The sequence below is a fragment of the Argiope bruennichi genome, chromosome X1, assembly GCF_947563725.1.
Source record: "Argiope bruennichi chromosome X1, qqArgBrue1.1, whole genome shotgun sequence".
Lineage (NCBI taxonomy): Eukaryota > Metazoa > Arthropoda > Arachnida > Araneae > Araneidae > Argiope > Argiope bruennichi.
This window is the reverse complement of record NC_079162.1, coordinates 131324263-131339784: the sequence shown is the minus strand read 5'-3', so window position 1 is coordinate 131339784 and position 15522 is coordinate 131324263. Positions and strand designations below refer to the sequence as shown.

General features: G+C 30.7%; 1 protein-coding gene across 1 annotated transcript in view; it reads right to left on the bottom strand.

Moving 5' to 3' along the window:
- The window catches only part of LOC129958283 (sodium-dependent glucose transporter 1-like), a 45344-nt gene extending 37546 nt beyond the window's left edge, over window positions 1-7798 (bottom strand). The window contains exon 1 of the mRNA XM_056070627.1: window positions 7643-7798. The gene's annotated coding sequence lies outside the window, so the exon portion shown is untranslated. The remainder of the gene's footprint in view (window positions 1-7642) is intronic.
- Between the last annotated feature and the right edge of the window lie 7724 nt (window positions 7799-15522).

The following is a 15522-nucleotide window of genomic DNA, read 5'->3' as shown; positions in this document are numbered from 1 at the left end:
CACACACCAAGCTAGAGTTTTAGGCGGTTCAAAAAGAAATATTTTCTGTAGATTGCACTTTATACTGAAGTTGAATGCTCTGTAAACTCGTCAAATATAATCTAATGTTTCAAACGCAATTGTATACAGAAGGTAGGATCGGCAATAATAACACGGGGCAGTTTGAAAAACTGAAGAATATACCTAAATATTCGAAATGAAAGCTCATAAAAATGTTAGTAACAGTAATGCAGTCCATCATAGTCTAATTTTTTGTAATCTATAAAAGTTGAATTTAAGTAGGAAGCTATGTCTTTCACCTTGGAAAATTTTTCCTTTGAAAAGTCGCATCAGTGGACATCGACAAATTGATGTTTGCAGAATCTTGCAATAATAACCCTGAATTTTTCCACCTTTTAAATGTTTTTTTTATTATTATTGTAATAATAAATAGCCAGATATAAAAATTTTAGCAAATCATTTCAAAATAACCAAATATATAACAGAAAAAAAGATTTAGGGGCTCTTTCAATACATGCAAACGTAGCAAATAGATTACTACTCTATTAAGGCTCTCCTTCATTTAAGTTTTCATTTCAATCATTCGACGATTTTGTAACTTTTAAAAAAAGGTAACTTTATTCTAAAAATATTTTTTTAAGTTCATCGTTAGGAACGATGACTCATGACAAATAAAACATCGAAATGCATGAATTGCATCTGAATATTTCATTACAAATAAATAAAATAGCTAAATACTATTCTCGAAGTAACATCATTTAAAATAATGCAAAACATCGGATATTTTTAGCAATTAATAATCATTTATAAAAAGCTTAGGGTAAAAAAATGGAGCAGCTAAAAGTAAAAGACAAATGCTTATTTTCTGAAAAATTCCTTAATAATTGGAACCTAAATAATATAATGCTGTTGATTTGGATATCAAGCTATATTTCATATTATTTCGAAGAATCCTTAGATTTAATATCTTTTCTCTAGAAACAGTGTTAAAGACGAACAATTAATTAAAGACGAAACATTTTTAAGTTCTTGATTTATTTTTTAAAGATGTTTTATTATAGGGGCACTACATTATCCATAAACAAGGAAATATTTTTGAATTTATTCAATAATGTTTTATTCATTCTCATAATTAACACTAAGCAATTTCGTATTTTTTAGAGAATTTTGCTTCCGTGCTCTTTTAAATAATTAAAAATCTCACCAATCTTTTCTAAGACTGTAATCAAATCCCATTCGTTCCAAATGAAATTCTCTTGAAATATAAGAAGAGCAAAATCTGTTACATGTGTAGTTTTTTATTCTTCCCGTTACATTTATTTTAAAATAGAATCAAAAGCAACGCTGCATTGTTTATTATAGCAAAGACATACATTGTTTACCATTTCATTTAAGTCATATTTTTTTTTTCGGCGAATTTTTTTGTGAAGCTGCGGTGCAATCGCAAAGAAAATGAAAACTTTGCTGATCCGAAAGCTTTTGTTTATTTATACAAATCTTATAAATATTTTAAAAACTCCGAAGTCTTGTAAAAAAAGTCAAGTAGTGAGAAAAAAATGTATTTTTTTGCCGACATCTTCGCATAAATATGGTTATCTTTCAACATAATCGCCTTTAAGATTCAGACATCTGCCATATCGGTGGACGGGGTTTTGATCCCTCTCTGAAGAACCTTGGCCACCAGTGATGAGATGGGCCTTAATGTTTCTTTAAAGCTTCTAATTAGCTGGAATTCTTCGAATTTTCTTTTCAGGATAGGATATGGATTAGGAATGTCTGAAAACCCTTCAAAGTTGCAATTATGATGGATATGGATTAGGAATGTCAAAACCTTTCATTCACCCTTCAAAGTTGAAATTATGACATGCTGATCGACTAGCTTCTTGCATGGGATTCCAACATCCTCCGTTTCTTTCGAACGACTAAATTATCTCGTTGAACATGATCTTTCGTGGCGATCCCTTCATGAAGAATGCGGCCAGCTACAATGAGCTGCATGCAAGTTTTTTTCAAAATTAATCAGCAAAATAATTAAATAAATCAAAACTCAATAGTAAGGTACTAGCAAATCAAATCTATTAAATTTCTCCATCTCCCATAAATAATTAAAGTATTTTTACTATTCACTTTGCCTACAGCGCTCTGCGCGCTCAACGCGTTCCAGGGCCAGCATAATTTTCAGCGGTCTAGAAGCATGCTTGGCAAGCAATAGGATGCATATATACATATTTTTAATTTGCATTTGGTATTATATTTACATAAAATATTCTTAAATATTACTATATATTTTATACATCTATTTATGATATAGGATTTTTTACATTTTAAAAAGCTATTTCCTCACAAATTAAAACATGAACTTTGAAATAACAAAAAGTACAATCATAAAACACTTTATAAGGTATGCTAAACGATCGGCCCGAATCTACCGACATACTGGTTATACTGACCTATTGTTTCCACATGCTTGGAATGTCAACATTCAGTTATTTTGCTAATCATTTGTCATAAGAATGCATAAGACTTCGTAACCCTGGTAATGCAACAAAAATATTTTTCTCTAGTTGGTTATGCATGGATTCAGCCGAAAAAACATGAAAACGAGATATCTCGTGACCCGGCCACGACGTTCGGCCTGCTAAACACGAGAAATATCGTGCCCCTTACGCAACGTGTTAATTTGATCATATTAAATAAATAAGCATAAATACCAAATTTCATGACATTAGAACTTTATGCGCTCGTCTAAACTAGTTACAATCATTTTAATCTTTCTCTTAAATTTGCAAGTTATAATAATTATTCCAAGTTGTGATATGGAGGTGCTCGTGATCACGTTATCACACCGCGGAAATTCAGAAACATCACGAAGTTTCCGTTATCATTTTTATCTCTGCCTTGAATTGAAGAACTAACTAAAATGTAAAAATAATAATTGCAGACTCCTGAGGAGCTTGAAAGGAACTTTTAGGTATATTTCACATGAATGGCAGCAACTTTTTTCGAAGAGGGACAGGAAACTTCATCGACCGATATGATAAATCCCTGAATCTTCAAGGTGATTATGTAGAAGAATAACCATGATTGTACACAGATTTCGGCAACAAATTCATTTTGTACTCTTCACTAGTCTTTCTTTTACGGTACGGGAAGATGCAAGCGATACCCCGACCTAGCCAGAGACCATGAGGGAAAATTGATAGGCCCGCCGAAGAGCAACCCCACCCATCATGAAGGAACAAACGTCACTTGATGACAGTGGACACTTGCAAACAACAGAGAACCTTTTATACAAAACGCATATTGGTACAGAAAAAAGAATAGAAGAAAAAAAAACATTACATTTTACAATACATATTAAATTTTGAAAGATTAAAAATGCATAAAATACATTAAACGTACGTTAACTTTTTACATTTGGCCAGAACTAAAAACAAGAGCTTTGACAAAATGTCCCTAATAGAAGATTTAATGACTGGAATTTTTACGAGCTCCTCGACGTCAAGAGACATCCCATTTCTTGACCATCTGAATCTGTGTTCCCTCCATAGCGCACAGGCTTTGATCACGTGATTTATAGATCCCTCTTCGGCGCCACTCTGACAAGTCGAACTTTTGTCAAAGAAACGATTTTGATGTACAGAAAATATACCATGTCTAGTGTATACTTACTTAAGTTAAAAATCACAATCAATTCGGTAAACAGAAACGTTACATTGGATCCTGAAGAAAAAACTGCGTCTAGGAAATGAATAACATTTGAAACAATGTTGTTTTAGGTTTTGGTCCTTCGAATGGCGTCAAAATTTTTGTAGGTGATGGAAACACACCTTTTTTGATATTTAAAAATTCTTATCAATTTAAAATGCATAAATATGTCTTGTTTATTGAATATGTTAAGATAAAATAAGAATTATAGTCAAAAAAGAATTATAGTCAAATAATAATTTAAAATACAATGAAAAAATGGGAGTATATTTAGGAATACAAAACTTCATGTACTTATAATTCATCAACCGTTTGCTCAAAACTACAAAATATTATATGCATTATTATATGAGAACTATTTTAATCTTATAAATTTGGATATTATTCAAAATTGGGTTTTGCTATTTGAAAAAAAAATGTGAATTTGGGTAAATGTAAATATGAAAACGATTCCGCGCATAAAAAAATATTTCCCGCAGTGACGTAAAGCATATTTATATCGGTTGGCATTTACAGTTTCATTGGTAATTAGTTTCTGAATTTCAAGTAGTGTCTGAGGGTGTAGTAAATTTGACAGATGCGTGGATCGATGAGCTTCTTTTAGGTCATTCATAAATGCCTACATTAGCCTTGAATTCTTATAACGTTCGAAGAAAAACAAATTCATTGACGAAATACACATGAAATCCGGCATCTTCAAAAAATATTTGAAATAAAAATCCTGTGTACTTCCGATTATCATTAATTTCTTTTGTATTAACAGTGAAAGCATACTTTTGTTTCAGCATAACATATGAATTATTATCGAACTAAATATAGGAAAATCAGTTTTCTTTGTACATATATTATTCTATTTTGTATTTGAAAAAACTCATAACAATTCTCTTTTTACTCGTTGAAACTATTTAACAAATGAGTTTTTAATTAAATAAACATATATTTTCTTATGCAGATAAAAAAAAGTTTACTATTTTGGGCAAAATTTTAATGCAAAACAAAAGTAGAAATCCGCAAGTAATTTACTTAAGACATTATGAATTCAGTTGTTTGCTTGTTAAACTTTCTTAGCCTATATTCAAAAGAATTCTCAAGATAACGCAATTGTGCCGTTGTTTGATTTTCCGAGCATAAGGTATGATCAAATTTTAACTTAACATATTGCGTACGGTGCTCTTAGGGCCCGCACATTTTTAAATACTCTGGAAGCATGCTTGGCAAGCAATAGGATGCATATATGCGCATTTTTAATTTGCTTTTGGTATTATATTTACATAAAGTGTTCTTAAATATTACTATATATTTTATATATGAATTTATTATATAAGAAATAATGAAAAATACAAACATTATGAAATATCAATTAAAATTTATGTCTGAAACAAACTAAAAAAACTAAAAAATTAATTCTGAATCAAACTTAAAAAAAATACAATTGTATTTAGAGAGCGCTAATGCTGCTACTACTAAAACACAGATGAACTTAACCAAATTAGTAAGAATATTAAGTTGAATATAAGCAAAAAGAATAAAAATAGAATCAAAAAGAAATTATGAATCCGGTCTGAAGACTTTCTCAAGGGTCACCCTCAAGCAGGAATTTCTTTCTGTAAGGGGTCTGACTTTCGTCCAACAATATTGACCCCTCATAACCCGAAAATCCCCTGAAATTGAGGTAAACCAGCTTTCACAGAAATGAAACAATAAATTATATTCAGGGGATTTTCGGGTCACGAAGGGTCAATATTGTTGGACGAAAGTCAGTCTCCTCACAGAAAAAAAATCCCTTGTTTAAATCCCTGCCTGAGGGTGACACTTATGAAAGTCTTCAGGTCCGATTCATAATTTCTTTTTTGATTCTATTTTTATTCTTTTTGCTTATATTAACTTAATATTCTCACTAATTTGGTTATTTATTATATAAGATGTTTTACAGTTTAACTATTACTTATTTCACAGACTTGAATAATGATTTAGAGTGTGATATTTGGAAAAGCATATTCCCTTGTGCAATGGTTTTCGGCACGATTTACAGTTGTATCTTGTTTTAAGATTTTAAGAACCCATCATGAACTTTCTCGTGTTTTGCGTCCCATCTGTAATGGACCGCTCACGAGTTTTCTCGTTTTGCTGGTCCCGTCTTATTGATTCCTAAATAACAAAGTTATGATGATCTTAAAACGTACAAGTTTGCCCAAAAACGTGCTGTCCCAGGCGTATGTCTTACAGATATTTTTTTCGATCCTTAATGTGTTAAATATTTGCCTCTGGTTGGTTATGGATCGACTTAGCCGAAAGGACGAAAACGAGATATCTCGTGACCCGGCCACAGCATTCGGCCTGCTTAAAACGAGAAATCTCGCGACTCGTACGCAATATGTTAATATTAAGAATAAAGTACGTTCATTTTAAATAAAATTCATGAAACAACAATCTATTGAACTGCTTTGTAACAATTTCTGGTTAGTATTTAAAATTCTCATTTTCTTAGGCATAAACTGCCTTTTGCTTAATTAAATAAACTTAGCATCGAAAGATATTTAAAAAAAGGCAATTATTCGTGCTTACTATTAAAAAGGCCTAAAATGAACGATGCATCTTCAGTAAAATCCTTCGATAAAAAATATCTTAAATAAAATCTAAGACATTTTCTAAATATTTTGCTAAAAACTTACATTTTAAATTAAATATAAATACTGTGAAACAAAGTTATCGTCTGATAGAAATTCAAATGACTGAATTAAGTTACAAAGAAAAATGTAATGTTTCCGCGATTTGTAAGCATTCTACAATAACGTAAATTTAATATATCTGACTAATAACTGAAGAGGTTTAATATAATTTATTCAACTTAAGAGATTTAATGTAGTCTCAGAACAATCATTAAATCAATAGTTAAAAGTTTGCATTACGCTGTGCCTACAGAGTATTTATAAGTTATGCTTTCCATTAATACATTTATTCTTATAAATAGATATCATAGAAGAGACTTTCGGAAGGAAAAATATAATCTCGATTTGCATTTTACTATTCAGATGAGTAATATTCATCTTAATTTCTCTTCAACAATTTAAAAATAAAATAATTTTGAGAGTATTCATGCCTTAATTAGAAAGGATGGAAAGAAAAAGAATTAATGTAAACTCATAAGCATTAAAATGCATTCATTAAATAAATAAATAGTTTTATATTACTTATGCCTAGATATTTGAATATCCGAACCAGGGCAGCTCTTTAGTCCAAATGAGAATATTAAGTTTCAATTAATTTATTATTTTATCATTCGTTTTAAAGTCTGATAATATATGCAGGCAGCTGTCGAATTTTAAATTATTAATCATCTTGTAGAGCCACTGTATTTTTTAAGCACTTAAGTGTAATGAATTCATATGGCTATTAACATCAAAAATTTATTTTGTACTTATATATTTTAAATTATTTATATTAAAATGCGTTTATTATTGTCATTGATAATTTAACCGTAAACTCAAACCTCTTTAGACTATGAGGTAATTCTGTTTCATTTCCCAGTCAGCTGAATAGTTTCTGGTATAAATCCCCATCCAATTCTACATATTAAGTAGATTTTTTTAAATGTTCACGTGAGGGAAAAAATTCCACTCTTTACATTTTTTTAAAGACAACCCCTTTTTATTTCTTTCGAATCCACCCAAGTTCTTCGAACCTCGAGACCGAATGAAATTTCGGAGACATCTAATATACGCTCATAAATGACTGAAAGAACTAAAGAAATAGTTCCAAAAATAAATAAACTTATAGAATCATCTCTATAAATTTATTTCTTTTAATCATAAGGAAGTAAGTTAATTAGATTTAAACAAATCATATAAAATAACTATTCCATGCAATCAACTACAAGACATCTCATAATCAAAAGCAAATAATGAAATGGAAAAAGATTATTCGAAGTGCTTACTTATAATGTTACAATATTCTCAGTGTGATTGAATGGCTTGGATTCTTCAGGATACCAGAATTTCCATTGTCGTTACCTTATTTCAAGATGAAGATTCTGCATGGAGAAAGAATTGTAGATCTTGGCTAGTCTGGCTTGGGCAAATGAGCTCGAACGCAGTGCTCTAAAAGTTTATCCTCTCCAATCACAAGTTCACGAGGGACACCGGAGATAAAGAACGGGCCATTTGTTGTTCGTTTCATTGTTTGCACTTCCGAACTCCGTGGATGCTGGAAAATAGTGCTTATCAGCACGGATTTCTTGCTGGAAAATACTTATGTTAAAATTCTTCGTAACAACTATTTTCAGCATTAATTATTTAGATTTTTCGATTTATTTATAAATTTGTATGAACAGGGAGGAAAAAAGGGCATTATATCAGCATTGCATTGATTTGCATCCTATTTTAACATCATGCATAGCATATTTTTGAAGAAATTATCACAGTTACTTTCATTAATATATCCGTCATTTTTAGCAGATTCACTTGATTTTCACGTGATTCAAATTCTTACAGATTTTAATAAATTGAAATAATTAGAGTGGGTAATCAAGGAATTCTAATAAAGAAAAATGCCTGAAAACATTTCAATCTTCAAAATACGTTAGTATATTGATTCATTGTTTGGTCGACTAAAGCCCTGTTCCGACGACCTTTGCCAACTTGAGTCTGGCACATTTCGTCCTTTTTTCCCTCTCTTGTGGTTTTCTGAGGCTCTTTGATGTCTGTTCATTTTATCGATAATTTGTGAGAAGCTTTCGATTGTCGTCCATAGGTGGGGGTGATCCAACAATGGGTCAGTTGGCAGATTTATGACTAAATCCGTAAGGCCACAGTCGTCTGAACGGGGCTTAAAAATGGAGAAAATTGCAGTATATGATTTTATTTTTAAGTTAATTTTAAGTTAAAAGTTAATGAAAGTTAATTTTCTTCTTTTTCTTACATTTATATTTGCTTTAGCGTTATTAAAAAGTCTACACTAAGCTAATAAGCAGAATGCAATTTTGAAAATTTTCTTGCATACCATGGTACCGCTGAGAAATCTTTTTTTCCCATTCTGAATAAATTTTGGAAGTATCGTAATTAATTAATTCAGTCATTGGCCAAATATCTAGTGATCCTATAAACCATGATATCGGCCCCATATTATTACTAGCCTTATATCGCCGATTGAGTTCACACCAATACAACAAGCCATAAACTCTAATATGGGAACAGTGACTTGCTTTAAAGGAGGTAATCTCGATTTAGCTCTGATGTGCACTTTTTTCCTTCAAGAATATATCTGATCTAAGAAATACAGTAGCATATACATCTGTATTGGCATCAACAAAAAAGACATCTGAGGCATATATTAATTTCAAAATAATGCGGAATTTCTACATCTCTCAGTACATAAATATCGATAAGTCCTTTTCTATAAGAGCTGAGATATTATTCGGCGAAAGAGTTTTTTTTTTTTTTTTAAAGAATTTTAGATTCCACTTTTGCTAAAGCAAAATCTTAGAAGGCAAATGAGCTGAATTCGGCAATTCGATAGGATAAAAAAATTTATGAGCAGCGTTTAAAATTTGTCGCTGTAAATATTTGCTTTTTCATAAAATTACCCACATTTTAAATTGCATTGTTAAGTATCTTTATCCAAATCCCGCTAAATTCCTAATAATTTCGTAACTGACGTTGCTTTCCCAATTCATCAAATTAGAATCTCTTTGTGACATGATACTTTTGGCACTTGCAATAGAATTTTCCTCCTCAGAAACAATTAATATACCTGTAACATAATCGCAACTTTAAAAGCAAATTTCGATTTCTGAGCAACAATTTTGGATTAAGAGAGCACATTATCAAACAAACGCAAAATAGAAGCTGATAAAAAAAGGGACCTCATTCGAACCCCCAAATTTGGTTCCCAATCCCGTAAAAATTTCTTTCATTTCCAGACTGAAAATAAAATCTTAAAAAAATCCCGGTGTTTAGTAACTAACTATTCCTAACTGCAAAAACGCCTTCTCTGTATCAGCAAAAAGAGTAATCGGGTGATTTCTAAACCTATCAATAATGTCGGAAATCAATTTCGTTATATTGGGTTCTTTACAGAAGAAATCTTTTATTGAGCATTTATCACTTTCCATGATTGTTGCGTCAAAGTCTGGTCTGATCTTAAAAGTAATTCCATATCAACTTCTATATTACTTGTACCCTTTCAGTTATTCTTAAATTTTCATACTCTCAGAAAATGTCTGCATATTCCTCAAAAATTAACTTTTCTCCCCCATACGTACATATTTTTTTATCTCTATTCCGAACATTCAAGCTTGTTATTTCTAATTTAAAAGATAAGCAAAGCTCATATTACCACTTGGCTGAATTCTCACGTTATTTTTAAACGTTTCTAAAGCTCTTTCGAAATTCAATTGGGTCAAAAAAACTTCAGTCGATTATTTCAAGCTCCATAGTCTCTTGACTGAACAATTTTGAACATGATAAGTAATAGCATTTATAACACAGTCTTCACTACTTCCATTCTGAAAACCCATTAAAACACCACCCAGGTGCGTTTTAAAAAATAAACCTGGATTAAATTTGAAAGATTTTCCTTAGCCACGAATATCTGCTTCTAGAAATAATGAGATAATTATTTCAAACTCCAAAGTATCTTGACCAAACAATTTTGAGCATGCCAAGTAATAGCATTTAGAACACAATCTTTACTATTTCCAACCTGAACACCCATTAAAACACCTCTCAGATGCATTTTTAAATAAAACAAACCTGGATTCAACATCTGCTTCTAGAAATTATGAGATCACAATTTCCGATGAATGAATATCCGGAAAAAACAAATTATATTGCATTCATTTTTCTTATACCTATTGGATCACTAACTTTAGACTCCATGCCACACAGCTTCTTTTCCATGAATGTGAAGAAAATATGAATTATCCACAGCGGAAATAAATAAATTTAGAAAAAAAAAAACAGGAACATCATGCATTTTATTCCGTGTTTCCCTTTCACCAAATGAAATATGCTGTATTTTAAACTTTTTATTTGATTTAAGATCTAACATATCTGTTGAATGTGTTGAAATATCTGAATACTGACAGCTGCTGTCATTAAATGTTCCAAGAGATTATACTTTGCCGTTCGCTTTTATTTCTAGAATGAGTTGCTAAAAACATATTTCCTGTACTGCAGCTGTTGGATAAAGACTTATTTATAACTTATTACTGTCATTATTTTATTTTAGGTTGAAACACATTAAATAACAATTAATCTTTGAACAAAATATACATAAATTTTTCAATATAAAGCACTCGGAAAATTGATTAACAGGAAAACTGAAAAAAAAAAAAAAACTTATTCTTCGGTAAAAGTTTTTTTTCATTTCATCTAAATACATATTTCTGGCTTCAAAACAAATTTTTGACAAATGCTTCTTGCCACAAAAGACACAAATAATTTTTGCTGACGAATCTTATTTTTATTACAGATGTTAACCAGCGTTGAAGAGGAAGGATAATTATAAAATTTATTAACCACTTCTCTTTTCTTTTTGTTCGAATTAAATGCAAAACCAGGTCGGGTCAATTCAAATATCGTTTCACCTTTCGCTTCTTGCTTTAGAAAATTTATTAAAATGACAACTTACGGTCGAAATTTTTTTTAAAAATTATTTTTTAAGTATTGTTTGACGGTTTTTAATCAAACAGTGCATAAAAATAATAGAAATACTAAAAAATAAATATCTGTATATATACTATTTTTAATTGACTCATTTGAAGTAAATTTCAACAAAAGTTAACTAAAACGGCTGACACTCAACACAGAATTGTAATTAGATAATTTTAATTTCCTTTACATACTAGACATATAACATGGTTGTCTTCAAAATGAACTAAAATCTAAACAATGATTAAAATCCAAAAGTATTATGAGAATTTATATGATACAGTATAGACGTTATTCTGAATTTTCCTATTATTCTCTAATAAAAAGGGTTATAAATAAAAAAAATATTTAATGCACATCAAAACTTTAATTCAATTTATTAAAAGAAGTTCGGAAAACATTCTCTGGAAATTTCATTACAAATTTTTAATTAGTATTGGAGATATTATGTTAACGGTTGATAATTTATTTCGAAAAAATAATTTTCAGTAAAAACGCATTTCTTCCTTAGACGCATTCCTTCCTTCCTTTCTCCACACTTATAAGTCACATCTTCTTTATTATCATACATTGAACACTGTAGTGATTGGATTTTGAAGCGTTAGGAAATAAACGTTCATAGATGGCGCTAGGCAACTAGCGCGAGTGTAATTAAAAGAGTGATGTCATTCGAGTGTTTGCACTTGGAGGAGAAGGAGTTACTGAGCAGAGTAACTCGAACGAATCTGCAATAAATTTGTTAAGTTTTCTATTTGCCTAATTTTTTTCAAAGCACTCACGAACCAGCCACGACACTTTTCTTTAATTTAGCTAACATTTTTTTTTCTGTGAACGTTAGAAGGTGGCAATGAGTGTATTTTTGAACAGCAAACATGTTCGTAATCAAAAATCTTTAGACCTTTGTGCTTATAACTGCCAATATTCACTAGCAAATTATACCCGCCCCACTTTCATTAAATTGAAAACTGGCTCAATGAAATGTTGATTTGGAACTATATATCATAGCGAAAACATTAAAGTTTTCTTTGATATCTTGCACGCTGCAGTGGTCTGGCAGTCAAGTCCTAACTTCAGAACCGGGAGCTTCCAGCTTCTTCTTTCTAAAAAGTTTGGGCTACTTGACATAGGCTCCAAAGCTGGTTATACACATAGCGGATTTTTGCGACGCGGTTGATTCACCGTCGCCGCCATAACAACAGTAGTGTATTGAATTATATTAGAGCTTACACATTTGGCAGAAAAATAAATGCGCGGTCAATTTGCCTTTGGCGGACTTTATGCAGACGTCGGTTGTCACTGGCGCCAACTGTATTTTTACCATCTTTTTCAAATACTGGCGCACATAATAAAATGTAAACTTACACACCCGGCGTTTTTTTAACATCTAGAGTTGCATTTTCACAGTGAGATTTAAATTTCTGCGTGAGACACAATTTGTTTATGATCAATAGATTTTCATCTATTATGTACATACGTAAGTTAAATATCGATAATGAAATTTTAATTGTTTTAATCCAAGAAAGGCCAGTTTTATGGATTTTTAAAGACAGAAACGCAGCGGTTGGCATGGAATTTGTATAGAAATTTGAAATGACTTTGATTTATCGAAAGAAAAAGAGAAGCGATTTATGGGAAATCCATACTTACTCATAAGTACTTACTAGAAAAAAGTTGGAGTGGTAAAAAAATTTAATTTTGAGAATCTGGAATTTATAGTAGTAGCACTCTCTAATTTCAGAAAATTTTATTTACATTGTACTATTGTTTCTAAATTAAATTATTATTTCTTAGCTGGTTATTATACACAAACGGTTTTTTTTAAATAAAAATAGAAACATTATTTGAAAATTTCAAAAAAAGTCATATTGTTACGTCAGTTTTGTTATGCTTTTAACTTATTTCTAATAATTCAAAAATATTTTATAAGTAAATAAAAATAATGCGAAGAAAAACGTTTTGCTTGCAATACTTGTTTGAAATAAGAAAGCGGCTTATTTTATAGTTATCTGTCTCAAATATGCATTAAGAATATTTTATATTGTAGATGTATGTTAGGAAACCATGCCTGTATTTGAAATAAAATATCTACATAGAATGTTTCTCATGTTGTTTGTTTTGAAGTCTCCTCTTGTAATATTCTCTCTTTGAATACCTTTCAATCCTAGAATTGATATTGTATCCTCAATCATGTATCCATCTCTATCCCTAACATAATTGTGAAGAATAATACAGGCTTTAATAATACCATGCACAAATTGTGAAAGAACATTAAAAAGCCTATGGAATATTCTCCATATATTGCTGAAAATATCAAAAGCTCATTCTGTGTACCTTCTTGCATGACAAATTGTAGACGAATATTTTCTTTTTGATTGTCAAATGTGTTCCTGCATATGGCCTCAGCAAATTTTTATGCAGCCCAAATGAAGCATCACCAACAAAAAAGTATGGAACTTCTGGATTTTCTGTGTCTGGCAAAATAAAACGGCATTTACTGTCGGTAATGCCCATTAACACAACTGAACGGTAATACTAATTATATAATTAATATATAGTAATATTAATTGTATATTAATTTCTATTTGTACATTTATGTGTATAAAACATATCTCTGTTCATATTTATATATTTTTAAGCGACTGCATCAATAAACAAATTTACCTTCAAAACTTTATAATAACAATGTACGAAAATAATTGTAAGTGAAACATTTATTGCACTTAATACAATTTAATACTCCAACTTATAGATTTCAAAAGTTATTGCCAGCATTTTTACAGGCTGAATGGAATTCCTCATTTTGGTATTTTTGTGCTAATATATTTTAGCCGCTCATGTAATCCACCAAAGGAAGTCTTCGACATTCTGAATTCAATGAAGAATTTGAATGGCAATTTCTTTTATCTCAAATCTTCGAATAAAGAGTAAAAAGCTCCTAACTCCTCTCTTTTTTTTTCATTAATTGAATAAATTCATATAAATCCTTTTTTTTTCAGCCTTTTCCTCTTCATTCGACTACAAAATAACAATAAAGATAGAATATGCACTCTATTCATTTCAAATTACACTTAAGCAGTAAACAGTTTAAATAACACGGTTAAATTAAATTTGTTTGTTGATGAAATTGCGCGGACTCCTCTTACGTCGGGGATGGAAATTTTACTGCCAAGTGTGTAAACCTTCGATTTCTTGGAGCGATAACGATAAAATATCCGCAGAGGAAATAAACGCCGTGTGTATAATCAGCCTCATCAGTAATTAAAGCAAGAAGTTGCCTTTACTTGTTATAGTAAATAATTAACTTTTTCTCTGTTAGAAGGACAATATATATCAAATAACCTGTTAAATTACAAAAGGAAAAGTAATATAAAAATGAATAAAAAAAGCAAATATCTCTTAGAAGCAAATATATATATATATATATATATATATATATATATATTATAGCATGAGGTGGCAGCTTTCTATACAGTCACTAGAGATAGCCGCCTCGTATCTGAAGAACTGGTGATATTTCAGAATCATTTTGAAAGGCATCATAGTACTAAGTCGATGGCAAATTTTCGACATAATGGCCTCCACGACAAATGGCAAATTTACGACATAATAACTCCAAGACTAATTCATCCTTAGCAGAAAATTTTCTCTCCCTATGTTTTTCTTTAATAAATAAATTGATAAAAGAAAAAAGCCAAACGATCGTTCGTGGAAATAGTCCCTACAGCAGCATATATGTTTAGTTACTTAAAATCTACCTTCCTAAATACCTTTGTGTGTTATGAACAAAATGAAATAAGCAGACTGGCGATAACATTCCCTTGGTGATACATCCATTGTATTCAAAGTCTGCCAATTACTTTCACAGATATAGCACCAACTAAACAGATTTCTTTTAAGCGTAAGCTTTTACAGTCGTATTCAGTTCCAGTCAAGGTGATTAAGGAAAATTCTTGTGGTCCAGCTATCCAAATTTGACTTAATTTGACAAGTATCAACTTAATTTGACTTATTTCAGTAAGGTATCAGAATTCGCGTTCATCTTTCAGATTTTTGTTGCACACTGAGTAGTTACACGGAGCACCCGCCTTGCGTAGCAAGGCTATCTCTATAATTCTGATCAATTTGACGATCTGGCGTTGTAGTTGCCCTGGTCTGGAGAGGAGAA